General features: G+C 45.3%; 1 long non-coding RNA gene across 1 annotated transcript; it reads left to right on the forward strand.

Moving 5' to 3' along the window:
• Window positions 1–1,347: 1,347 nt before the first annotated feature.
• Window positions 1,348–25,478, forward strand: LOC147095494 (uncharacterized). The gene is made up of 4 exons (XR_015074802.1): window positions 1,348–7,235; window positions 17,496–17,626; window positions 24,168–24,489; window positions 25,183–25,478. It is a non-coding gene; the product is annotated as an uncharacterized LOC147095494 (long non-coding RNA).
• Window positions 25,479–25,699: the final 221 nt, after the last annotated feature.

Below are 25,699 nucleotides of genomic sequence, written 5' to 3' on the forward strand. Positions count from 1 at the left end.
GCCATCGCTCTGTGTCCCGGGCCTGTCGCTGTCTCTCAGGATGTCAATACACCCACACCCTCCACACACCGCCTTTGAGGACCGGACGCAGGTTTGGTCAGTCTGTCCTCGCAACTCTCTCGGGATTTAATGCTTGTGAAATGAAGATTTTTCCTTTCTGTGACTTGTGTAGTTTTGATCAGTGAAATGTTTGTGAAAGAAAATGCAGGAGAAGGATGGACAACTTTGAGTGTGGGACAGAAGTGATGTTGTTTAATGGAGAAGTGACACAATCTCTGTCAGTGCAGAGAGAGGTGACTCAGCGATTCACCTTTTCCTTGAACTCGTCCTCTGACTTGCGGTTGATAAGCAAAGCAGAGGTCTCCGTAGTGCTGTGATTATCGCGTTCGCCTCACACACGCGAATAATCCCCGGTTCGATCCCGGGCGGAAATATTGTTTGGAACCATGCTCCAGACGAAACTCCAGGGGCAGTGTTTTCTCCATTGTGAAAAGGGGGCGACAATGCGACAATCGGCCATTCCTGTGAAAGTTAACAACAGCTGCAGCAGATTCCTGGTGTAATAATCACTGAACATTTATTAACCAGAGTCTTAAAATACAGTCTGTGAAATGAGAACAGCTGAAGTTCATCACAGGCAAAGCACAAAAACTGATTAAAGTTTCACTGTCACTCGGTTGCCATGTATTTCCCTCAGTCTGAAACAGAAAGTTATCAGTTGTGAATAGCGATTACAACAATTATTTATCTTTCACAGAGTTTCACGTAATTAATTTAATAAGGTTCAATTTAATTTAATATTTCCCCGACCGGGCATCGAACCAGCGCCGAGGAGGTTAGAGCGCCGAATCCGAACCACCAGATGCCGTGTGGTGGGTCGAGTAAAGGACCAGCACAGTTGATGCCGAGAACTCATCAAACAGCAGAAACAGAAATTGTTGCGGATATCAGCCAGTCAGACGGCATCTGTGCAGAGAGAAACAGAGTTAACGCTTCAGGTCGGTGACATTTCATCACAAGCCCTTCATCAGAGTCTTTCCACAGATGCTGCCTGACCGGCTGATTTTTTCCAACATTTCCTGATTTATTTCACATTTCCAGGATCCGCAGGCCTTTGCTTTTGAAACTAAGAAGTAGCTGAAGTTGATGAAACAACACCAGTGAAAATCTTCGGTGCAGATTTAGAGGACGCGACAGTGGGAAGGGCTGGACTGCGATTCTAACAGACCGCCAAGAAAATTCCGGGTAACATAAGAACATCGGATCAGCAGGAGGCCATTCAGCCCCTCGAGCCTGTCCCGCTATTCAATGAGATCAAGGCTGATCTGTATCTGAACTTCATTTAAGTAAACGGATCTTGCCAATATATAAATTAGGCACCACGGAGAAACAATCACAAAGGGAGGGCTTGAAGGAGGAACGTCAGTGCAGATAGCAGAACTATTGGCAAAAGGAAAACAAGTAAATATATACACAGTGGGTATGCGTTTGGGGTAGTGCAGGATTATATGATGGCATGGAATAGGAAAGGATATGTAACTTCCGTAGGAGGTCAAATACAGCATGAGAAAGTAGTGAGAGACCTAGTAGAAGCGGTAAAAGGAGCAGAAGAGGTAGCAGTGATTAAAATAAAGGCAGACTATAAGATAGTGAGTGAGAAAGAAAAAGGAAATATGTTAGCTGAGCAGACAGCAAGAGCAGCAGTGGACACAGCGATGCCTACACCAAGAGCAGCAGGTAGAATAATAGCAGAGGGAGTGAACATTAAAGAATCCAAGAGGAGTCCGAAATGGAGGAGCAGGAGCAGTGGACAAAGAGGGACGCAGCCAAAGGTAGAGATGGAATATGGAAAAAGGTTCACAGCGTGGTAGGCCCTCGCTGTATTCAGGAGAATTTGTTGAAAATATACCATGGCGATGGAATAGGTAGGCTAAGTATAGATTGGTGGTGGAGTGGAATGGGACAAGATGTGGCCAGGCACTGCATCATATGTGGACAGCACAAGCCAGGTAGGCCCATAAAGGTTAGACTGGCCCACCAGCCACGACCGAAAGACCCCTGGAAAAACCTCCAGATAGTCTTTGCTAACAGCAGAGGGAAGAAATACTGCTTAGTGATCATAGACCAGTTTACAAGGTGCATGGAAGCATTCCCTACCGGAGACTGTGGTCCGAATATTTGCATACAATGTGATACTGAGATGGGGGGTCCCGTTGCAAATAGATTCAGATCAAGGTACCTACTTTACTGGAAAGGTAATGAAAGAAGTTTGTAAGCTACTAGGAGTGAGACAGAAGTTCCCTATCCCCTATCATCCATAAAGCTCAGGCATGGTAGAGCGAATGAACAGAACCCTGAAAACAGACTTAAGCAAGACCATAGTCAAAACCAGACAGGGATGGGGAGATGTCCTTCCATGTATCATGATGAGTGAGAGCCACCCCAAACAGGGTGACCGGGCTGACGCCATATGAACTCATGACTGGACGAGCAATGTGTCTGCCGGAAGGAGTAGCATCTGGTAGCGAGGGACAAGGTCCCTTAAAAGATAAAATTAAGAAATATGTACAAACATTGATTAATCAATGTAAGGAGCTCAAACAAGAAGTTAAAGAAAAACAAGACATCACTGTGTAAGGGGTTTTAGATCGCAGAGGTTTCTCTCTCTAAAAGCCTTTCTCTCTTGCACAGTAAAACCTTGAGTGGTTTGACCCACTCGCCCCTTAGGTTCTATACACTGGACTTTGAGGAAGGAACTACAATGTAGAGAATACTCTATAGACCAGGTTTAATGAAAACGAAATGAAATTTTACTGCATAAAGGAACAAATCAAATGCAAGTCAATAAAAAGGTACATGGGAGGGAAAAACAAGTCATACTACAGTACTAACTAAGATATGTACAGGCATATTATACTTTACAAAAGTCATCACGAAATGGGGAAACACACGGAACATCGAGGGACAACAACTCATGTTAATTATCCCCTAAAATGCCCACCCCCTAAACCTATCTAGATCAGATTATGAGGGGCCAGAAACATGCTCACCAATCCAATTAGAAAGTATAAAGTTTTGAAAGGTCTGCGTTTTGATCCTCTCAGACATCCTGTCTCCATGTGGTCAACGCTGCGGGCTGCGACACTCTCTCTTCTCCCTCGAGGTGAAGGCCATGGACAGGCTGGATGTTAGCAGGCCTGGACGTCGGCGTGGACAGAGACCAACTGCTTGACCATTGTCATATGGGTTTTGTCGCAGAGCCCAGTTGTTTCACCATTTTCATATGGTTTCTTGTGGAGGGTCACTGTCCCTGGTCTCGTCAATGGCCCGGGGTTTGTCGATGATCTCCCTATGGTTACCCCGAGGCTGGACGCAGACTCGAATCACCTTCTTGACTGGTCTCCGGATCAACGTTCATCAACGGCTCTCGAAAAGGCAAGCTAGATAAGCCAAGCTCAAGCTCCAAGCTAATCGATACTCTGCTCCTCCAATCCTCTCCAATGGCCACCGAACGAGCTAAGCTACCGATAGCTACCACGGGTCCTCAATTATACTTCTCAAAGAGGTCCTTATCTCTTGCCATATCACGGTGAGTCTTTGTTTAATTCTTGGCAGGCTTGTATCACAGCGGGATAGTCTTTGTGTTAAAATTACCTTCGGGATGGCCGGTAACTGCCATCTCTGGTCTGGAATGACCTGGTATTGTTTTTAATGTCCTACTGATGTCTTAAATGGTTCTTGATATTCCCCCTATGAATATGAAACTGTTTCCCTTTGCCTGGGTAAACATTTAGATGGCCTTTATCTACAGGCCGATCTGACTGGATCTGCATCCAATCCATATGCATGGGGTTCTGTCTGGTTTCGTTTTCTCCGAAACGGCTTTACAGAACTTACTGTGGGCTGAATCCACACAGGCTGTCTGATGACTGCAGGAACCATTTAAAAATGTCCCAAAAGCTGGTCACGGGTTCTGGTGGCCATTTTGTATGCCCCTTTTCCTGGGCTTCTTTTAAAACAGTCTTTAAAATTAAGGCCTTATCTGCCAATCGACCCTTTATAGGACAATGTTTAATTTTGCGAATCTTACAACTGATAAAAATACACAAACGCAGGGGGCCTTGGAGCCCCTACCCAATGTGGGCGAGCAGGTATTTGTTAAAATATTGCCAGAGAGAAGGGAAAGGGTAGATGGAAACATTGGACGTAATTAAAACGATATAGCAATAACCCATCTGATCTAAAATCCCACAGGAACAATGGAATAAACACCGGAGATAAACTAACCTCTGGTAACGACCAGGCTTCTGCATAATTTACAGGGATACTTCACCATGAAGGTAGGATTACGGCTGGGACACAAAATAAGCGAATGGACATCCCACATTACACGACAAGTCCATGATGAAGACGCATCATGTTTTAATGGAAAAATCACATTCGGAGTCTCATCTATGGCTCGCAATACACAGAAAGAAGAGACAAGCGAACCGAGGATGCTACACTGTCCAGATATGAAAACTGGACCTCTGAATTGACTAGTATTATTTAGCAAGGGAGAACAATTTTATGCTAACGTGAGACATGAAATTGTACTGGTGCTAAGGAGTTTAACCATGTTGCAATGGCCAGGATACTGTGAAATGTTTACTATAACTAGAGAATTGTATGCATACATGATAGAGTGTAATTAACCAAGCTGCTAATGTGACAGGGGCCACTAGTTTCAGGGAACATGCTGCATTGCACCGAAAGATTAAGAGGAGCTTAGGAACTGATACACTCACGGGAATAAACACGGGGACATCCTTCATTAATGCCCTAGATATACAAGCAGTCCAAAGTGGAACGACTACAAGGGGTACTATAATAGATTTTAGAGAAGGAAACGGGTTTGGTTCGACAAGGATCAGAGTTGGGATTACATACAATAAGGAAATTACTCGAGTGAATCAAGGTTATAGAGGACCATGCTAGCATTATCAACAAACTAAACCATAGAGATGAGGAACAGGCAAAAGATGGGGTAGGGCGAGGCTTGTGTCCAGCCTATGGCCAATGGCTCACCGGACCGTTAAAACATAATCTGGCATAGATACAGCAAGGCAAGTTACTAGAATGGATTAACAGCACACAGCTCCATGGCCTGTGCCAGAATCCAGGCCCTCTGAGTGGTTGCACCCTCAAAGGGAGGACCGGAGTATATCCAACAATACAAAAATGTAAAGCAGAAATGACATCAATGATAGGCATGGTACTCCTGCTACCAGTGGTGGGACTAGACATGATTCCATACCCACAGTACCAGGTAACAATCATAGGTATAGTGAGGGGTGAGACATACCTCCAGTACTATCCAATTGATACCTATGCCATCAGAAAGAATGGTACTATGAGATGAGTCTCCCTAAACAGATACCATGGGAATGGCACACTTACGATATGCCCACATCCGGGTGGAGAAGGCCCTAAGGATGAGTGTGGCTATAATAAGACAGGGGTGTGTGTCGGAATTATCACATGTTGACCACTATCACACCCGCTTGAGATATAGGGGAGCAGGGGAGTAATGTAAAGCCACCACAGAGACTGATTGCCAATATAGTAACCTTGCATGAGCAATCACAATGCCTAACTTCTGCTTTACACCAAAAATCACTGTGACAATTAAATACACCAGGTTGGTGTATGTACATTCAAGGGAGGAAATAAAACTAAATGTGCCAGATAGTTCAAAGGACGAGTTGGTCAATTATGAAGATCCGGTAGGTGCCCCAGTACCCCGCCTGCAAGAGGATCTGCAAGAAATGAAAGAGGATTTAAGTAAGATGGTGAAACAATACATAGTGTTGCAAAGGAATCTTGGGGAATTAGAAAAGGACATAGAGGTAGAGCTACAGGAGTCCCATGGTATGCGAAGCTTTGGGATTGGGGAATGAATGTCAACATACACCCATGGATCCGCATCATTCTTATATATTAGTCATAGTACAGTTAGTCATGGCTATAGGATGGGGAACAGCAGCATGCACTGCTTGTAAAAGGAAACGGACCAAACAAAAAGCAAAGCGAGTTGGAAAGAGCTGGAAAGCACAAGTATGCTCTAAACATGATGGGTATGCAGGGCCTCCTGAACCAGCGACTGATCACGGGATGCAGCAGGAGGCACAGCGATGCTTATACATGTGGTTTAGCTTGGGCAAGGGCCAACTACCAAAAAGTGGGATTGCAGTGGGGAAAGAGTTAAACTGACATCGCTGGCAGTTTCACTGAATGGTGTAAGAAAGACGGGGGCTAACATGAAAGACCACATCCATAATGAAGCGGTCAAGATAAGCTGATCTTTGATGGCTAAAAAAGCAATTAAATGGAGACAGGGTGTCTAGAATTTCAACTGCCCGTAATATCTATATTATCTAGATCATATTCCAAGGTATCTTTTAATCAGTATTCATCAGTTTGAGTGAATAATTGAGGAGGCAGTTTACACATATTTATATTAAGATTATAACCAATCTGTGAATGTGCATGCGGGCCAAGATCCAGTCACGTGGCAGGAATGAATTTTGCATGAGCTGGCCATGTGTATTGTAATGTATAAAAATGTAGAATTTGCTGTTACAATTTGGAGAAGTCTGGCTAAGAAAGAGCAGACTGTCCACCGGTGTAATAAAGACAACTTGACTATCGATCGAAAAACCTTGTGTCGAGTGTTGGTTTAAAATACTCCACAACAGAGCCCTTTTAGCTCTGTTGTAATTCTGGTGAATGTGCAATGCACCCACTCCAAGGCCAATATATTCTTCCTGAGATGTGGTGCCCAGAACTGAATGCAGTTCTCCAGGTTGGGTCTAACCAGAGCTCTGTCCAGCCGAAGCATTCCAGCCCTCTTGAGATAAAGACGAACATTCCATTAGCTTTGACGTTATTTTTTGTACCTGTCAGTTACCTTTTAGTGATTCCTGTACTTGGCCTCTGTTTGATTATTTAGATCTCATAACCCCTGATCCTGTGTTACTGCTGTCAGAATAATGGGCTGTACTGATAACTAAAACTTACTGCATTGATCACAGCTTCACATCCGTGTCTTGTTTCTCTTCAGGATCAGTGTGTCCGAGGACAAGGTATTCGGTGGTGGAATGAGGCTGGAAGAAGATTTGGGAATTTTGCAGGAAATGAGAGGAGGAAACCGCTGCAGTGAATCTCTGCAAATGCTGAAGAACGCATTCAGATAGGTAGTGAGATAAGACAGGTGTCCCAGAGTGTCAGCACTCTGACCGTTTGGGTTTCAAGATATCTCACTTGAACGGCTTTCTTCAGACAGTTTGGAAATATACATCATACATCTATTGCATCAGAGATGTGAAGATCGGGCGGGAAAATGGAGTTGAGGTGGAAGATCTGCCGTGATCTTATTGAATGACAGCGGAGGCTCAAGGGGCCGTATAGCATAGTCCTGCTCCTAATTCTTAAGTTAATTCGACCCACAGATCTTTTGATGGGATTGTGTAGTGGGAGATTTATTCTTTATCTAACGTGTGCTTCCTCTATCTTGTTTTTTTCACTCTTTCTCTATCTGCTGCATTTTGACACTCTCTCTCTGCTTCAGTCTCATCTCTCTGCCTCTCTTTCTGTCTCATTGGCTCTCTCTCTCCCCACCTTGTTTTATTTCTCTCGTTCACCTGGGCTCTATCTCTCTCTTCCCTCTCTAGCTCCCATTTTCTCTGCCTCACTCTCACTCTTTTTGCCTTTATCTTCTCTGCCTCTTGGTCCCTCTTTCTGTCTCACTCTCAGTCCTCGTCTGTCCACCTGTATCGCCCCTCTTTCTTTGCCACATTCTCTCCCACTCCCTCTGTTTGCTTTAAGTTTCTCTATTTTACTGACTGTTTCCTCTCACTCTGGCCATCTCTCTCTCCTGTTCTCTATGTTGTTTTTTTTCTGTCTCTCCATTCTCTCTTTGGCTCAACCTCTCTGTCTCTGTTTCGTCTCTCTCTGCCCCTGTCTCTCTCTCCCAGTTTCTCACTTTCTCTCTCCCAGTTTCTCCATTTCCTTCTTTCTCTCTCTATGTCTATCTTCTCAGGCTAGATTCCTGATGTAACATTGCTGTCTGTACACAAAAGTTTTAACTCTGAGCCCAGCCTGTGCTCGGAACACATTGCATGAGCTGATCATAGCTTCTGCACCCCCAGTTTTAAAATTGGCTGTTTAGGATGTGCCAGGTCCCTCCAGGTACTTGGAGTCCTGCAAGATTTTGCTGTTAATCTACAGGGAGGCTTGCTTTTGGTTCTATCCGCTGCCTCCAAATCTCATCCAGCCCCATTCCTGAACACATTTTATTACATTTCATCGTCCAGTTACCTATCCACCCGCTTATTTATACATGCCTCTGATGTGTTCCTCTCGCTAAATTTGCTGGGCCTTGTTTTCCCTTATTTTTGACGGCCTGTTTCTTTAATTCAATCTGTTTGGTCATTTTGTACGTTTATCTGAATCTTTTGCACAATTGGGAAGCGATATCTGCTGAGTGTATTCCCATATTGGACACGGATGCCTCGGGGAAGCAGGGATCCAAACCACGTTAAAGTAACATTAAAATGGTTATTCTATAGACCACCTGGCAGGGAATTGAAGAGAATATATGTAAGCAAATCTATAAAATGTGTAAAATACACATAATAATCACTGGAGATTTTAACTACACCACATAATCTGTCAAGAGGAGGTAGGGAAAGGGGCATAGGGAATGGAGTATTTACAGTGCGTTCAGGACTCCTTTCTTACCCAGTACATAAGAAGCTCAACAATAGAGGATTCACTGATGGATCTATAATGGGTAATGAACCAGAGCAGATAAGAGAAGTAAGCTAAGGTGAAAATCTAGACAAAGTCGATCATGGCATAATAAGTTTTAAGATAATGATTGAGAAAGACAATAGTTATAGATTGAAAAAAGCTGATTTTGAGGAGCTGAAAATGGAACTGGGGAAGATAAACTGGAACAGAATATTGACAGAACAGCAGTGGGAAACATTTAAAAAGGTGATAAATAGAGTTCAGGAGAAATATATTCAGTATAAACAAGAACAAACTATCCAATAATGAAAAGCCATGGATGAATAAAGAGATAAGGGCAAAATTGAAACTAAAGAAACGGCAAACACTGAATACAGTGACAATAAAGGAAAGAGTGACAAAAGGGAATAGGAAGAGGTTGGGAAAGAAGTAAAAAAATTAGGAAGGAGCAGAGGAACCACGAAATAAATTACCAAGGAATTTGAAAAGAAATAGTCAAGTACATGAAGAAAAAAAGGTAAAATAGGAGAGGGACAGGGCCACTGAAGAATGCACAAGATAAATGTTCAGGTAGTGACAGTGAAATGACAGAAATATTGGAGAAATACTTTGCCTCAGTTTTTACCAGTAGACTAACAAGGTGGACTTGATGTCTTTTTAGAACTCATGTTCTTCTAATGCCAAGACATTTGAAACAGAAAGGGGGGAAATAATTGATAAAGTAGTAAAAGTTAGAGAGGATTAAACCGCAGTTCTGAATGTATTAATTCACACATACTGAAAGAAGCAAGGGAAGAGACAGCAGAGGCACCATTATATATACTCGGGAATAAGTGGTATAATTTCCAATTTTACGGATGACACCAAATTCGGGATTATAGCTAATACTGAGGACAGTGACAAATTAGAAGGCATTAATAGTGTTGTATGATGGGTGTGTAAATGGCAAATGAATTTCAATATAGATAGTTGTGAGGTAGAGCACTTTGGTAGGAGAAATAAGGAGGCCACATACTCCTTGGAATGGAACTGTCTAAATGGGGTAGAGAAGCAATGGGGACAGATACACAAATCATTAAAAGCAGCTTAACAAGGCCATGAAAATGTAAACAAAGCACTGGGCTTCATTTCTACAGTAAGATAATTACAAAGCAGAGAAGTTATGTTAGAAGTATATAGAACCTTGGCTTGAACACACATGGAGTACTTTGTACAGTTCTGGTCTCCCTATTGCGAAAAGGACATCGAGGCATTGGAGAAGGTGCAAAAAAGATTACAATGATGATGCCAGAATGGAGACGTTCTAAGTATCCAGAATGACTGAACATGCTGGGTCTCGTTCTCTAGAAAAGAGAATGCTGAGCGATTATTTAATAGAGCTCTGTATAATTATGAAGGAGTTTGATAGGGTAGATGTGGAGAAGATGTTGCCACTTGCAGGGGTTCCAAAACTAGGGGTCATAAATATAAGATAATCTTTAACAAATCCAAAAAGGAATTCAGTAGAAACCTCTTCACCCAGAGAGTGGTTAGAATGTAGAGCTTGCTGACACATGGAGTAGTTGAGGTGAATAGCAAAGTGCTTTTAAGGAGAAGCTTGATAAGTACATGAGGGAGAAAGGAATAGAAGGATATGATGGTATGGTGATTTGAAGTAAGGTAAGATGAGGCTCGTGTGGAGCATGAACACCGGCATAAACCTGTTGTCTGAAACGCCTGTTTCTGTGCTGTAAATATTATGTAATTCCACAGTGAATTCTGGAAAGACACGGTATAGCTCTCAATAATCTTCAGCGAGGTGCTGGGTGTCAGAAGGTCAAAGCACTGACCTTTCACCCCTACTGACCTGAAGAACTTGTGTAAAATGAATGTGGAGAGTTCAAACACAGCCCATGGTGAGAGGTCAGGTTTCTGCCGCACTTGGCCCGAAATCGGCAGACTGACTGTTACGTGGCAAACAAATGCCTTCAAAAGCTTGTTAAAATCTTTCTTTCTGTCACTGATTTCAATCCACTACAACCTTAACCCTTGCCCTCCTGCTCAGTCTGCATGTGTGCCTTTCTGTAATTTGTGTGCTTCTGTGTCCGTCTGAATGTTTATGTATGTGTCTCCACGTGTGTGTGTGTGTGTTTCTAGTTTTGTCTGTGTCTATATGTATGTGTGTGTGTATTTGTGTCTCTTTGTGTCTGTATGTTTATATTTATGTGTATGTATAGTCACAATCACCCTTACCTAACAAAAATCTATCAATCTCAGTTTTGAGCTATTCAATTGACGCCTGGACTCGACAGATTTTTGGGGTGACAGTTCTACAGTTGCGCTACACCTGGTTTGAAGACCTGCTTCCTGGCATCACCCTTGAATGGTCTATTTCCAAAGTAAATGTTATGCCCTATTGTTCTAGACTCCCCCACGAGAGGGAATAGTTTCTCTGTCATTTTGGCTAGCTGGATTGAGTTTTTGGCCGAGGTAACAGAGGGTGGATGAGGGCTGTTCAGTTGAAGCTGTGTATATGGACTTTAAAAACGTAAAAATTTCTGTCAGGCCTGGACAGACTAGATGCAGGAAGGATGTTTCTGATGGCCGGGGAGTCCAGAACCAGGGGTCATAGTCTAAGGATAAGGGGTAAGCCATTTAGAACTGAAATGAGGAGGAATTTCTTCACCCAGAGAATGATGAACCTGTGGAATTCTCTGCCACAGAGGGCGGTGGAGGCTTGTTCATTAAATATATTCAAGAAAGAGTTGGATATATTTCTTAAGGCTAAAGGGACCAAGGGATATGGGGAGAAGGCAGGGACAGTGTACTGAATTTGGATGATCAGCCATGATCTCATTGAATGGCGGAGCAGGCTCGAAGGGCCGAATGGCCTACTCCTGCTCCTATCTTCTATGTTTCTATGTTTCTAAAAAGGCTTGTTAGCAAAATTGAAGCCCGTGGGATAAAAGAGACAGTAGCAGCAGGGATAGTAAACAGAGCTGTGGTGAATGGCTCTTTTTCAGACTGGAGGGAGGTATACAGTGGTGTCCCGCAGGGTTCAGTACTGGTACAACTGCTGTTTTTGATGTACATTAATATCTTTGAATTAGGGATACAGGGTACAATATCAAAATTTTCAGCTGACTCAACATTTGCAAGTGTGGAAAACAATGAGGATAATAGTATTAGACTTCAAGAGGACATAGACAGGCCGGTGGAATGGACGGACACATGGCAACAACAACAGCATGTGTTTATGCTAGGACCAACCTAAAAAAGGGTATAAGGACTGCCAAAAGGAAACAGACACTGCGGATAGAGGATCACTTCCGCAACAACTTGGACCCCCAGCGCATGTGGCAAGGCATCCAGTCCATCACTGACTACAAGGGCAAAAACACCAGTCCCCCGGTTAGCGATGCCTCCCTTCCGGAGGAGCTTAACAACTTCTACGCTCGCTTCGACAGGGACAACATGGAGCCGGCTACCAAAGCCTTGCCGCCCCCGGAAGACCAGGTGCTCACTCTGTCGACCTCTGACGTAAGGGGTGTTCTACGCGGAGTGAACACACGAAAGGCTGCTGGACCGGATAGCATCCCTGGACGGGTACTCAAAGAATGTGCTGATCAGCTGGCTGATGTCTTCACCACCATCTTCAATCTGTCATTGGCCCAGGCAGTAGTCCCTACATGCTTCAAGACCGCTACCATTATTCCTGTGCCTAAACAAACGGCTGTGACATGCCTGAACGATTGCGACCTGTCGCACTCACACCCATCATAATGAAGTGTTTCGAGAGACTGGTCTTAGCCCACATCAAAGCCAGTGTTCCTGCCTCCCTTGACCAACACCAGTTTGCCTATCGTGCAAACAGATCAACGGAGGATGCAATCACCACTGCTCTACACTCGGCACTGAATCACCTAGATGGTAAGGAGACATACATCAGAATGCTGTTTATAGACTACAGCTCAGCATTCAACACTATCGTCCCCAACAAGCTGGCCACCAAACTCCAAACTCTTGGCCTGAACACTTCCCTCTGCAACTGGACCCTGGACTTCCTAACAAACAGACCCCAGTCTGTCAAATTAGGTAACCACACCTCCCCCCCCCGACCCTGAACACGGGGGCCCCACAAGGATGTGTGCTGAGCCCCCTCCTCTACTCCCTCTTCACCCACGACTGTGTGGCTGTTAATGGTTCCAACACCATCATCAAGTTTGCAGATGACACCACGGTAGTAGGCCAGATCACCAACAACGATGAGTCAGCCTACAGGGAGGAGGTCCAGCATCTCGTGAAGTGGTGCGCCGATAACAACCTGGCCCTTATCAACAAGAAAACAAAATAAATCATTGTGGACTTCAGGAAGTCCAAAGGCGGAAGTCACACCCCCATCCACATCAATGGGGCTGTGGTGGAAAGGGTGGATAGCTTTAAGTTCCTCGGAGTCCACGTCACGGAAGACCTCTCCTGGTCCCTCAACACCTGAAGAAGGCCCAGCAGCGCCTATATTTCTTAAGGAGGCTGAAGGGATGTAATCTGTCACCCCTGATCCTCTCTAACTTTTACCGCTGCACTATAGAGAGCATCCTGACAAACGGTATCACAATATGGTATGGCAGCTGTAGCTACTATGACTGGAATGCCCTGCAGCGGGTAGTCAAAACTGCCCAACGCATTACCGGCACCCGGCTACCGACCATAGAGCACATATACCAGAAACGCTGTCTACGGAGGTCACGGTCCATCATCAAAGACCCTACCCACCCCAGCCACAGTCTGTTCGCCCTCCTACCATCTGGGAATGCTACAGATGCATTCGCACCCGTATGACCAGATTTAGGAACAGCTTCTTTCCCAGGGCTGTCATCCTACTGAACTCCACAAATAAACTCTAAAGCCTGCACATCTGCCAATGCACTTTATTATGGTCATATTTATGTTAATATACTACAAGCCAAATGTATGTTGAATGTTTAAATGTCTTAATCCAAATGTACACTCTCGGGAGCCGCAAGCCTACATTTCATTGTACTGCACTTGTGCACTAACAATGACAATAAAAGTTGATTTGATTTGATTATATATTATTTTTATAGTGCCTTTAACATAGTAACACGTCACAAGGCGCTTCACATGAGCGTTATGAAACAAAATTTGGCATCAAACCTCATAACGAGAAATTAGGCCAGGTGAGCAAATTGTAGGAAATTTCTGCTCATCCAGTACTGGATGTCGGACAAGCAGTCTGACAATTCAGAGACAGTGGCGAGATCGAGAGAGGTGGTGGTGATGTGGAGATGGGTGTCGTCAGCGTACATGTGGAAACTGACGCTGTGTTTTCGAATGATGTTGCTGAGTGGCAGCATGTAGATAAGACATAAGATGGGGCCAAGGGTAGATCCATGGGGGACACTATATGTAACGGTGCGGTAGTGGGAAGAGAAGCCATTGCAGCTGATTCTCTGTCTGCGACTTGATAGATAAGAATGGAACCAAACAAGTGCAGACCAAACCAAATGGACGACGGTGGAGAGGAGTTGGAGGACGATGGTGTGGTCAACCATGTCAAAGGCTGCAGACAAGTTGACCAGGGCAAGAAGGGACAGTTTACCTTTCTCGCAGTCACAGACGATACCATTTGTGACCTTGATGAGAGCCGTTTCAGTACTATGGCAGGGCGGAAAACTGATTGGAGGGATTCAAATGTGGTGATCCTCGAAAGATGGGTACAGATTTGGGAGGTAACAACATGTTTAAGAACTTTGGAGAGGAATGGGATGTTGGAGATGGGACAGTAGTTTGCAAGAACGGAGGGGGTCAAGGGTGTTTCTTTTATGAGGGGGTGATGATGGCAGATTTGAGGGAGAGGGGGACCGTACCAAAGGAGAGAGAACCATTAACAATATCAGCTAACATGGGAGCCAGGAAAGGAAGTTGGCTGTTCAGCAGTTTAGTGGGAATAGGGTCGAGCGAGCAGGAAGTGGGTCACATGAACAAGATGAGTTCATAGAGGTCTTGAGGGGAGATTGAAGAGAAACTGAAGAGAGATGCAAGTTCAGGGCTAGGGCAGGGTTTAACCTTCAAGTAGGGCTAGGTGAAGGGAGGGAAGTGGCAAAGGCAGCTGGTCAGATGGTCTCAATCTTAGTGACAAAGATGCCCATGAGCTCCACACACTTGTGTTTGGAGGTGAGGATGGAGGAGACAGGGAAGAGGGGATTAAGAAGGTTTGCAGTAGAGAAAAGAAGCCAGGGGTTATCTTTGAATTCCAGAATGATTCTGGAACAGTGAGCAGTTTTGGCAGATGGGAGCAGGATCCGATGGTTATGTGGTCCAGCCAGATCTCGTGGTGAGTGCTCAACCAGTTGTTCGCCATATCCATTCAAGTCTGCATTCCTTGGAGATAAGGGACCGGAGATGAGGGCCGTACCACGGGGAACAGTCAAGGAGAGAGAGAGTAATGGGGACTTGGCCATCAAAGATGGTGGTGAAGGTATGCTTGAGCAGATCGGTAGCTGCAGAAATTTTGCAGTAAATGGAGGGCCAAAGGCTGGACAGTTGAGATTTTGAACTTGCAGTTGTAAGTGAATTGGAGGAGAGTTTTTTCCAGCGGCGGACAGAGAAGGAAGTAGGTTTGGAGGGGGAAGAATAATGTGAGTGGAGTAAAATAAAAAGAATTTATCAGAGATGGCCTTATCAGTGATTTACATGATGTGAGTAGCGAAGCCACATGAGATGGTAATGTCAAGGGGGTGGCTGTGAATATGGGCTGGGGCGTTTTGCATGGAGGGGGAGATTAAGGGAGGACAGGAGGGCAGTGAAATCAGAGGAGAGCGCATGATGAATTGAGATGTCGGTTGGTTCAGAGGCTGAGGGAGGAAAGCAGTGAAGATATCTCGATCAGAAATTTTTTATGGTACTTGGGTGGGCGGTAGAGAATGAGTTGATTTTAAAAGGCAGATGAAATACAATGCAGACAAGCTTTTATAATCCTGGGCTTTATAAATAAAGGCGCAGAGTACAACAGTCAGGAAGTTATGCTGAGCCGATATAAAACATTAGTTTGGCCTCAGCTGGAGTATTGTCTCCAATTCTGGGCTCCACACTTTAGGAAGGGCGTGAAGGCTTTGGAGAGGGTACAGAAGAGATTTACTAGAATGGTTCCAGGGTGGAAGGGTTTCTGTTACATGGATAGACTGGAGAAGCTGAGGTTGTTCTCCTTCGAGCAGAGAAGGCTAAGAGGAGATTTGATAGAGGTGTTTAAAATCATGAAGCGTTTAGATAGAGTAAATACAGAGAAACTGTTTCCAATCACTGAAGGGTCGATAATGAGAGAGCACAGATTTAAGGTGATTGGCATAAGAACCAGAGCCTAGATGAAGGAAAACTTGTTTATACAATGAGTCGTTAGGATTTGGAATGCACTGCCTGATAGGGTGCTGGATATAGATTCAGTAGTAGCTTTCCAAAGGGAATTGGATAAATACTTGAAGGGAGAAAACATTACAGGAATATGGGGAAGGAGTAGGGGAGTGGGACTAACTGGATTGCTCTTCGAAAGAGCTGGTGCAGAATTGATGGGGCGAATGGTCATCTGGTGTACCATAGTATTCTTTGATTCTATGATCTTAAACACCTCAATTATATCACCAGTTAATCCTTTATATGTCAGGGAATCCTTATCAATCTATGCAACCTGTCATCATAATTGAGCCCTTTTAGCTCCGGTGTCATTCTGGTCAATGTGCGCTGCACCCACTCCAAGGCCAATATATCCTTCCTGAGATGTGGTGCCCAGAACTGAATGCAGTTCTCCAGGTGGGGTCTAACCAGAGCTCTGTCCAGCTGAAGCATCACTTCATCCCCTTTGTTTTCCAGCCTCGAGATGAAGCCCAACATATCCACATTAGCATTTTAAATTAGTTTTTATACCTATCCACACGCTTTTAGTGATTTCTGTTGTTGGACGCTTAAATCTCACTGCTCATCTACAGTTCCTAACCTTTCACCATTTAGAGACATGTGTATGTGTCTGCGAATGTGTGCCTGTCTGTCAGTTGATCTCTGTGGCTGTTTATATGTCTGTGTGTATTTAAGTGTCTATGTGTGTGAGTCTGTGTTTCTGTGGGTGTGTGTGTCTCTCCGTTTTTGAATATTTGTATATGTATTTATGTGTCTGGATTTAACGTCTGTGTGTGTATTCCTGTGTGTGTGTTTATCTGTGTTCCCCCGTCCGCTTGTTCCTTTCCTTTCTAAATACTATTCAGTACCAATGTGTCTGGGCCATTCACCTCCACAGAAAGTGATGAATTTTCAGTTTAAATTGATGCAGTCTGATTAAATTGATTCTGGTATTTATCAGCAGAAAACAACTCCTGTAAACGCATAGCAGCTGAATCTCTATTTGGAATAGTTCACCAGTCCCAGCGACTGCTCCAACTCACTCTACGTATCTGTCTGCACCACTATCCTTCCCCGGTGGGGTCGGATGCTGCAGACCGAAACAGTGAAAGATCCAGTGACGGATTCCCACCAGCCCGAGCTCTCCACATTCTCACTGAATGAAATCTTCCTTCACGGGAAGCAGGCTCTGTTTGATTGTTTAGGTCCCATAACCCCTGACCCTGTGTTACTGCTGTCAGAATAATGGGCTGTACTCAGAAATAAAAGTTACTGCATTGATCACAGCTTCACATCCGTGTTTTGTTTCTCTTTAGGATCAGTGTGTCTGAGGACAAGGTGTTCGGCGGTGGAATGAGGCTGGGAGAAGATTTGGGAATGGCAGCAACTGGGAAGAGGAAACCGCTGCAGGGAATCTCTGCAAGTGCCTAATAACACATTCAGAATGGTACTGAGTTAAGACAGGTGTCCCAGAGTGTCAGCACTCTGGCCGTTCGGGGTTCAATGTATCTCAGTTGAACGGGATTCTTCAGGCAGATTGGAAATAGACATCTATTGCATCAGAGATATGGAGGTTGGGCTTTTAGCCAGGATTTGCAAAATGTTCCACATGGCAGATTGGTCAGAAAAGTAAAGCCCATGGGATCGAACGCAAAGTGGCAAGTTGGATCCAAAATTGGCTGTGACAGGAAGCAAACTGTAATGGTCGATAGGTGTTTTTGTAATTGGAAGGCTTTTTCCAGTGGAGTTTGTAAAGTATGCGCATATACTTGATACAAAAAGGAAGAGACAGCTTGGAAGGGTTTAACTTAGGTCTTTACTTCATACCCAGAGGCGGGAACTGAGGGGAGATCAGTACCCGCAGTACTATTTATACCCCTATGGCCAGGAGTGGTACTACGGTATCACTACGCCCTACAAAGTAGTGCTGCCCTGGCCATAGGGTTAAAGTAGCATACATATTACATACACAACATTCCTCCCCTTTTAATTAAAACGTACCCGTGCAATTAAGTCAACAGATGCACCATAACTAGGGCTAATAACATTTGGTAACACAACATACATAACATATTTACATCAGAGTTGTCTACCTATATATATATAAAAAGAAACATGTTATAGATTCAGTCTCTGAGGAGGCCTCCTGTCTCGACTAGGATAACGTCTTTCTCTAGTCGGTCTCGGTGTAGGCGGCGGTACTTCCGTCACCACTTCATCGCTGGAGTCGTCGGTGTCTGATGGCACATCCTGTGCCGTGGAGCTCACTGGAGTGCTGAACTCCTCGCCATCCTGAGACTTCTGTAGCGACGAGCTGGGCCGTGATTCCGCTGGAACAATGTGCTGAGACGTTTGAGGTAGTGAATCAGTTGGGTTTCTGGACTCCACAAGTTGATCAGCATGTCGTCTGATTATGCCGTCCCCAGTATCCACTGTGTACATCAAAGGTCCCTGGCGGGCCTTTATCGTACCAGACCGCCACTTTTAATTTCTATAATCACGGGCCAACACTTGCTGTCCCACCACGAAGCTCCGTGTCTGTCTGTCAGGAGCCCTACGAAATACTCGGTTTTCCACATCTCTCCGGATGTTTGGTCTGAGCAATTCGAGGTGAGACCTTAACCTTCTATTAAAGAACATGACGGCGGGGGCCTGGTTGGTCACCGTATGTGCAGCATTACGGTACGCGAATAGGAAATTGTCCACCTTGTGTTGTAGTGGCAACCTTTCCTCCCCCATCGCCTTGATGGCCTTTTTAAAAGTCTGTACAAATCGCTCTGCCAGCCCATTTGTAGCCGGATGATATGGTGCGGACGTATAATGTCGCACTCCATTCCTTTTTAGGAATGCTTGAAATTCTTCTGCCACAAATTGTGGCCCATTGTCCGAACAGACTTGCTCGGGCACCCCGTTTCGGGCAAAAATGGTCCTTAAGGCTGCGACCGTCTTTTCGGCTGTCGTTGATGACATCTTTATGACCTCCAGCCATTTTGAGTGGGCGTCCACTACAATAAGGAACATCGCATCCATGAAGGGCCCAGCGAAGTCCACGTGGATCCTTTGCCATGGCGTTGAGGGCCACTCCCACGGATGTAGTGGGGCTTGGGGTGGTACGTTCTGTACCATCTGGCACCCTTGGCATGCTTTTGCTACTTCCTCGATGTCCCTGTCAATGCCGGGCCACCAGACGTAGGCTCTGGCGAGGCTTTTCATTTTGACACCCCCCAGATGACCTTCGTGTAAGTCCCTCAACACTTTATGTTGTAATTTTTGAGGGACCACCACCCTGGCTCCGCACATCAATGTGCCCCGGCATACGGACAACTGGTCCTTCCTTGCCGAAAAGGCCGGCAATGATGCATCACCCTGCGCCGGCCAGCCTTTCACGGTCAATTCGTAAACCCTTGCCAGTGTCGGGTCATTCTGTGTTTCCCGCTCGATACATTGGCTGGTGATGGGCAAGTGTTCCATAACCGCCGTATGATATATTTCCACGGGGTCCTGTACTATCTCTTCGATCTCTGCAGGCAACGGTAGCCGCGACAGACCATCTGCATTGCCATGCTGTTTGGTACCCTTATATTCGATAAGGTACTGGTGTGCTCCTAAGAACAGTGACCATCTCTGTAGCCTTTGGGCCGTCATCAGGGGCACCCCTTTTGTTGGATTAAATATCGACACCAACGGTTGATGATCCGTCAGTAGTGTGAAACGTTGCCCATGTAGATAGTGGTGGAATTTTTTTACACCCCACACCAGACTGAGGGCCTCCCTGTCGATTTGCGCATAGTTTCTTTCGGCTGTAGTTAACGACCTTGAGGCAAATGCTATTGGCCTCTCCGTCCCATTGGGAAATTTGTGTGACAACACTGCCCCTATACCGTACGGGGAGGCGTCACATGCCAACCTCATTGGCATTTTTGGGTCAAAGTGTGCGAGCACTTCCTTTGATGTAATGAGTTGTTTACCCTTTTTTAAAGCAGCCTCACACGCTTCGTCCCAATTCCAGGAGACTCCCTTTTGCAGCAATGAATTTAGTGGATGTAAAATGGACGATAAGTTCGGGAGGAACTTATGGTAATAGTTTATAAGGCCTAAGAATGATCGTAACTGAGATACATTCTCAGGGGGCGGGGCCTTCACTACTGCCTCGATCTTTTCTGGGGACTTATGCAGGCCTTCGTTATCTATAATGTGACCACAGTATGAGATACGTTCCTGGAAAAACTCACATTTCTGCTTGTTCGCCCTGAGTCCGTATTGTTGCAACCGCAGAAGTACTCGCTCCAGGTTAGCGAGGTGGTCGTTATCCGTTTGTCCTGTCACCAGGATGTCATCCAGGTAGCACTGCGTTCCTGGAATGCCCTGTAGGACCTGTTCCATGGTCCTCTGCCATATGGCTGGGGCGGACGCCACACCAAATACCAGGCGATTGTACTGGTACAATCCCTTGTGGGTGTTAATCGTTAGGAGCTTTTTCGAGTCCTGCTCCACCTCCATCTGTAAATAAGCTTGACAAAGGTCAATCTTCATAAAGTGTCTACCCCCAGCTAACGATGCGAATATGTCCTCTATCCGCGGCAGCGGATACTGTACCGTGTGCAGGACTGGGTTAATAGTTATTTTAAAATCCCCGCAAATGCGAACCTTCTTTGGTTCCCCCGGCGTGTTATTTGCAGATTTCTTTATAACTGGGACGATGGGCGTGGCCCACTCGCTCCACTCAATCTTTGTAAGGACACCTGCACTCTCTAAGGCATCCAGTTCTGCTTCCACAGCTGGCCGGATGGCGTAAGGCACCGGTCTGGCCTTACAAAACTTGGGGTTTGCGTCTTGAGCAATAGTTATTTTTGCTCTAATGTCCTTTAAGGTCCCCAGCCCTTGTTGGAACACCTCTGGCGTTTTTGCCAATAGTTTTGACAGCCTGCTTGTAATAGTTGTATCATCTGTGGTCGTCTCTACTTTTAACTCGTGTATCGACTTCCAGTCGAAATGGATTTTTCTTATCCATTCCCTACCCAAAAGTGGTGGTCCGCCGTTTGGTAGGATGTATAAATAAAGTCCTGGCACTTTTCTGCCATTGTATTTAACTGTTACTTGCATTTTTCCCTTCGGGTAAACTTTTTGTCCCGTACATGTTTTTAATTTGATTTCGGTATCCTTTAAGGGAATGCGTTTGAACAGCCTGTTATAATCTTGTTCATTAATTACTGATAGGGCTGAACCCGTGTCCAGCTCCATATTAACTTCGACGCCTGCTACCTTCATTTTAACCCACATTGTGCTGTGGTCCTCCGTTTTGTCTACACCATATAACTTGAGACATCCCAGACCTTTAGGCTCTGCTTTTGTGCCTTCCTGTGACTCGTCTGAGCTACTGTCAGATATCTTATGTATTTTTGTCCTTGCCTTGGTACTGCTCGGATTGCCCCCACTATTGGGTTTCGTACCCGACCGACAAACTTTCGCTATATGCCCCTTTTTCCCACACTGCCGGCATATTTTATCACGAAACCAACAATTACTTTGGTCGTGGGTGGTTTTGCCACAACGGTAGCATTTACCTTTGTGAAATGTCACCTCATGGGTGTCATAGCCGGTTGTATTTTGTCGTATTTGGGCAGCACCCTGTGCTGCCGCTTCATGTGCCAATGCTATTTCTATCGCTTGATCTAGGCTGAGCTGTTTCTTGGCCAGCAACCGTTTTTGTGTACTCTCATTTAACATGCCACAGACAAATCTGTCTCTGATCGCTTCCGCCAAAAAGGCTCCAAACTGGCAATGTTTGGACAACCGTCTGAGCTCAGCCAAATAGGCTGCCTGCGGCTCATCATTCCTTTGGTCGCGTCTGTAAAAGCGGTACCTTTCCGCTATAAATGGTGGCTTAGGGTTTAAATGTTCCTTTAACGTATCAACAATTTGGGCATACGTTTTGTCTGCTGGCTTTTCTGGAGTAAGAAGATTCCTCAGCAGACCGTATGTTTTTGCCCCCATAGAATTTAATAAGGTTGCTGCCTTTTCGTCATCTATCACCTTGTTTACTATGCAATAAAGTTCATGCCTTTCTACATATGCATCCCAATCTTCTATGTCGGCAACAAATTCTGACATTCGAGCTTCTTTCGCCATTTTTAAAACTACTGAAGAGGTTTTCCCGCCTTTTTCCACTAGATGGCGCTGTTATTTTTTTTCTCTAAGAGAAAAACTTTCCCCCTTTTGTCCACTAGATGGCGCTGTTCATTTTAAACTGCTGAAGAGAAAAACTTTTCCCCTTTGTCCACTAGATGGCGCTTTTCCCGCCTTTTCTCCCTCTGCTGTCAACGACGTCTCTCCAGGTTCGTTATTTTTGGCCCTTGCAGCTCCCGTTATTGCCACCGCCGCTATTACAACGACCTTCCCCTCTCGTGGCCCGCTAGTCCTCGTGGCTCCGTTTGTTCCCCAGATCGCCTGCCCGTTCTGGCCCTTGCAGCTCGCGTTCCCCGGGAAGGATTGCAGTTTACCTGACCCTGGGTGGACTTTTGCCCCGTGGCTGGAACGCCCGTTCAGCCTCTTCTCTCAGCTGCCGCAGCCTTCGCTGGAACCTCTCTCTCTCGCTCCGTTGCTGCCGCTCCTCCTGAACTGGGCGGCCTCCTTCGGTCGACGCTGGACTCTGCAAGCTGGTAAGAAGCTTCTCTCCCCGTACTGCTACCGATCCTTTGTTGCACCTTGTACTGGTGAGTTCGAAAGTTCCTCGTCACCAGTGTAAAGTATGCGCATATACTTGATACAAAAAGGAAGAGACAGCTTGGAAGGGTTTAACTTAGGTCTTTACTTCATACCCACAGGCGGGAACTGAGGGGAGATCAGTACCCGCAGTACTGTTTATACCCCTATGGCCAGGAGTGGTACTACGGTATCACTACGCCCTACAAAGTAGTGCTGCCCTGGCCATAGGGTTAAAGTAGCATACATATTACATACACAACAGAGTTCTGCAGGGCTTTTTGTGGTATATATCCATGATTTAGAATTCAATGTAGGGGGCATGATTTAGAAGTTTGCAGATGATACAAAAATTGGCCATCTGGTTGATAGCAAGAAAGCTGTAGACTGCAGAAAGATATTAATGTACTGGTCTGGTGGTCAGAACAGTGGCAAATGGATTTGAATCTGGGGAAGTGTGAGGTAATGCATTTGGGGAGGGCTAACAAGGCAAGGGATTACACAATAAATGGTAGGATACTGAGAAGTGCAGAGGATCAGAGCGAACTTGGAGTGAATGTCCACAGATCCCTGAAGGTAGCAGGACACGTAGATAAGCTGGTTAAGAAGGCATATGGGATACTTGTTTATTAGCCGAGGCATAGAATACAAGAGCAGGGAGGTTATGCTTGAACTGTATAAAACATTAGTTAGGCCACAGTTAGAATACTGTGTACAGTTCAGGTCAACACATTACAGGAAAGATGTGATTGCATCAGAGAGGGTACAGAGGAGATTTACGAGAATGTTGCCAGAACTGAGAATTTTAGCTATGAGTAAAGATTAGAGTTGCTGAGGCTGAGGGGAGACTTGATTGAGGTGTATAAAATGATGAGGGGCCTAGATAGAGTGGATAGAAAGGACCTATTTCCCTTAGCAGAAGGGTCAATAACCATGGGCATAGATTTAAAGTAATTGGTAGAAGGATTAAAGGGGAGTTGAGAAGTTTTTTCACCCAGAGGATGGTGGGGGTCTGGAACTCACTGCCTGAAAGGGTGGTAGAGGCAGAAACCCTCATCACATTAAAAAAGTACTTGAATATGCACTTGAAGTGGTATAGCCTACAAGGCCTCCGACCAAGAGCTGGAAAGTGGGCTTAGGTTGGATGGCTCTTTTTTGGCCAGCACAGATGCGATGGGCCAAATGGCCTCCTTCTATGCCATAAATTTCTATGATTCCATGTTTCTAATAATGAGTGGTTTTAATGAATTAAATGTCCTGTTTCTGTACCTGGCTCATCCTTTCAGCTGAGCTCGTGTTCAGGCCTGGAGTGGGGCCCAAACACACAGCCCTGTATTCTGAAAGATGGAGAACTGCCAACTGGGTCCAGCAGCCAACTGATCCACGTCACAAAGACAGGAAACGCCTTTTCCCAGGTATACCTCCAGAGAGCAGAGCCACGCCCCTGTGTGTGTGATTATAAATGCAGCAAACTCTGAGACCGGATTCAGAAGATTTCCATTACAGCCGCCTGAAACTGATCCTGAAAAACTGCACAGAAGATGATGAGAGCTCTCCTCTTGATTGTTGGATTCCTGGTGCTGCGTCAGCCCAGCTCTGCTATGGGGGGTGAGAGATGGAAATTTCACTGTTCTCTCTGCAGCCAGTTTTCACAAAGTTTTATTTTTTAAACTATTGTATTCTCTGTTTGAATGTCACAGTTTGATTGGTTGAGTGAAGGTGATTTGTGAGATTATAAGACCATCTGAAGAATTTAATCTGAACCAGTTCCACGGGTAAATCCCCCGATTGATCAGCGGGTACCTCAGTGTGTCAAAGGAAGGTGGGTTTTTGCTGATCCAAACAGACCAGCAATAAAAGCACAAATTACCGGCCAGTGCCGAGTGGGCGGATCTCAGCCGGAGCATTGAACCGGTTGGGAGAGTCTGTAATTGGCCTCAGTACCCAGGTACTTTGGAGGGGAAACTTCCAGTTGCTGCTTCCGGTCAATCCTACCTGCTGCAAAGTGCGAGAGTGCAGACTCTGTGTGAGGACAGGCCGGGAGCTCATTCAGTTCCTTTCCCCCACACTCACGGCCTCACAGATGAAAAATGATGCACTTCAGGACAAAGATCGAGTCTGTACAGGTCAGGGGAGGGGGAGCGATGTGGGATTTCATTAAGTATAAAAGAGTTAAGGTTCATTTGTGGTCCAGAGTCAGTCCCAGTAACACTGACAGACTCAGCTTCATGTTTTATCGTTGTTCTCCCTTACTCTGTGTACAGAATCATCAATTAATTAATTCTTCATTTTGGATTTTAGGGTTGTACATATGGAATGGAGGAGGTGTCTATCGTCAGGGCGGCTGTAACACAGATGAGGTGCTTATTGAACCAGTATACCTCCTCCCTGGGTTCCAATACTGCGTTCCGAAAGAGTGAAAGATCCAGTGACGGATTCCCACCAGTCCGAGCTCTCCACGTTCTCCCTGAATGAAACCTTTGTTCATGGGCAGCAGGTGCTGTTTGATTGTTTAGGTCCCGTAACCCCTGACCCTTTATTACTGCTGTCAAAATCATGGGCTGTACTCAGAAATAAAAGTTATTCCATTGATCACAGCTTCAAATCCGTGTCTTGTTTCTCTTTAGGATCAGTGTGTCTGAGGGCAAGGGATTCGGGGGTGGAATGAGGCTAAGAGAAGATTTAGGAATGGCCGGAAATGGGATGAGGAAATCACTGCAGGGAATCTCTGCAAGTGCCAAAAAACACATTCAGAAAGGTACTGAGATAAGACAGGTGTCCCAGCGTGTCAGCACTCTGGCCAGTCGGGGTTCAGAAT

Source organism: Somniosus microcephalus, unplaced genomic scaffold, assembly GCF_052327205.1.
Source record: "Somniosus microcephalus isolate GS21.2 unplaced genomic scaffold, FLI_Smic_1.0 unresolved_chr1, whole genome shotgun sequence".
Classification (NCBI taxonomy): Eukaryota; Metazoa; Chordata; class Chondrichthyes; order Squaliformes; family Somniosidae; genus Somniosus; species Somniosus microcephalus.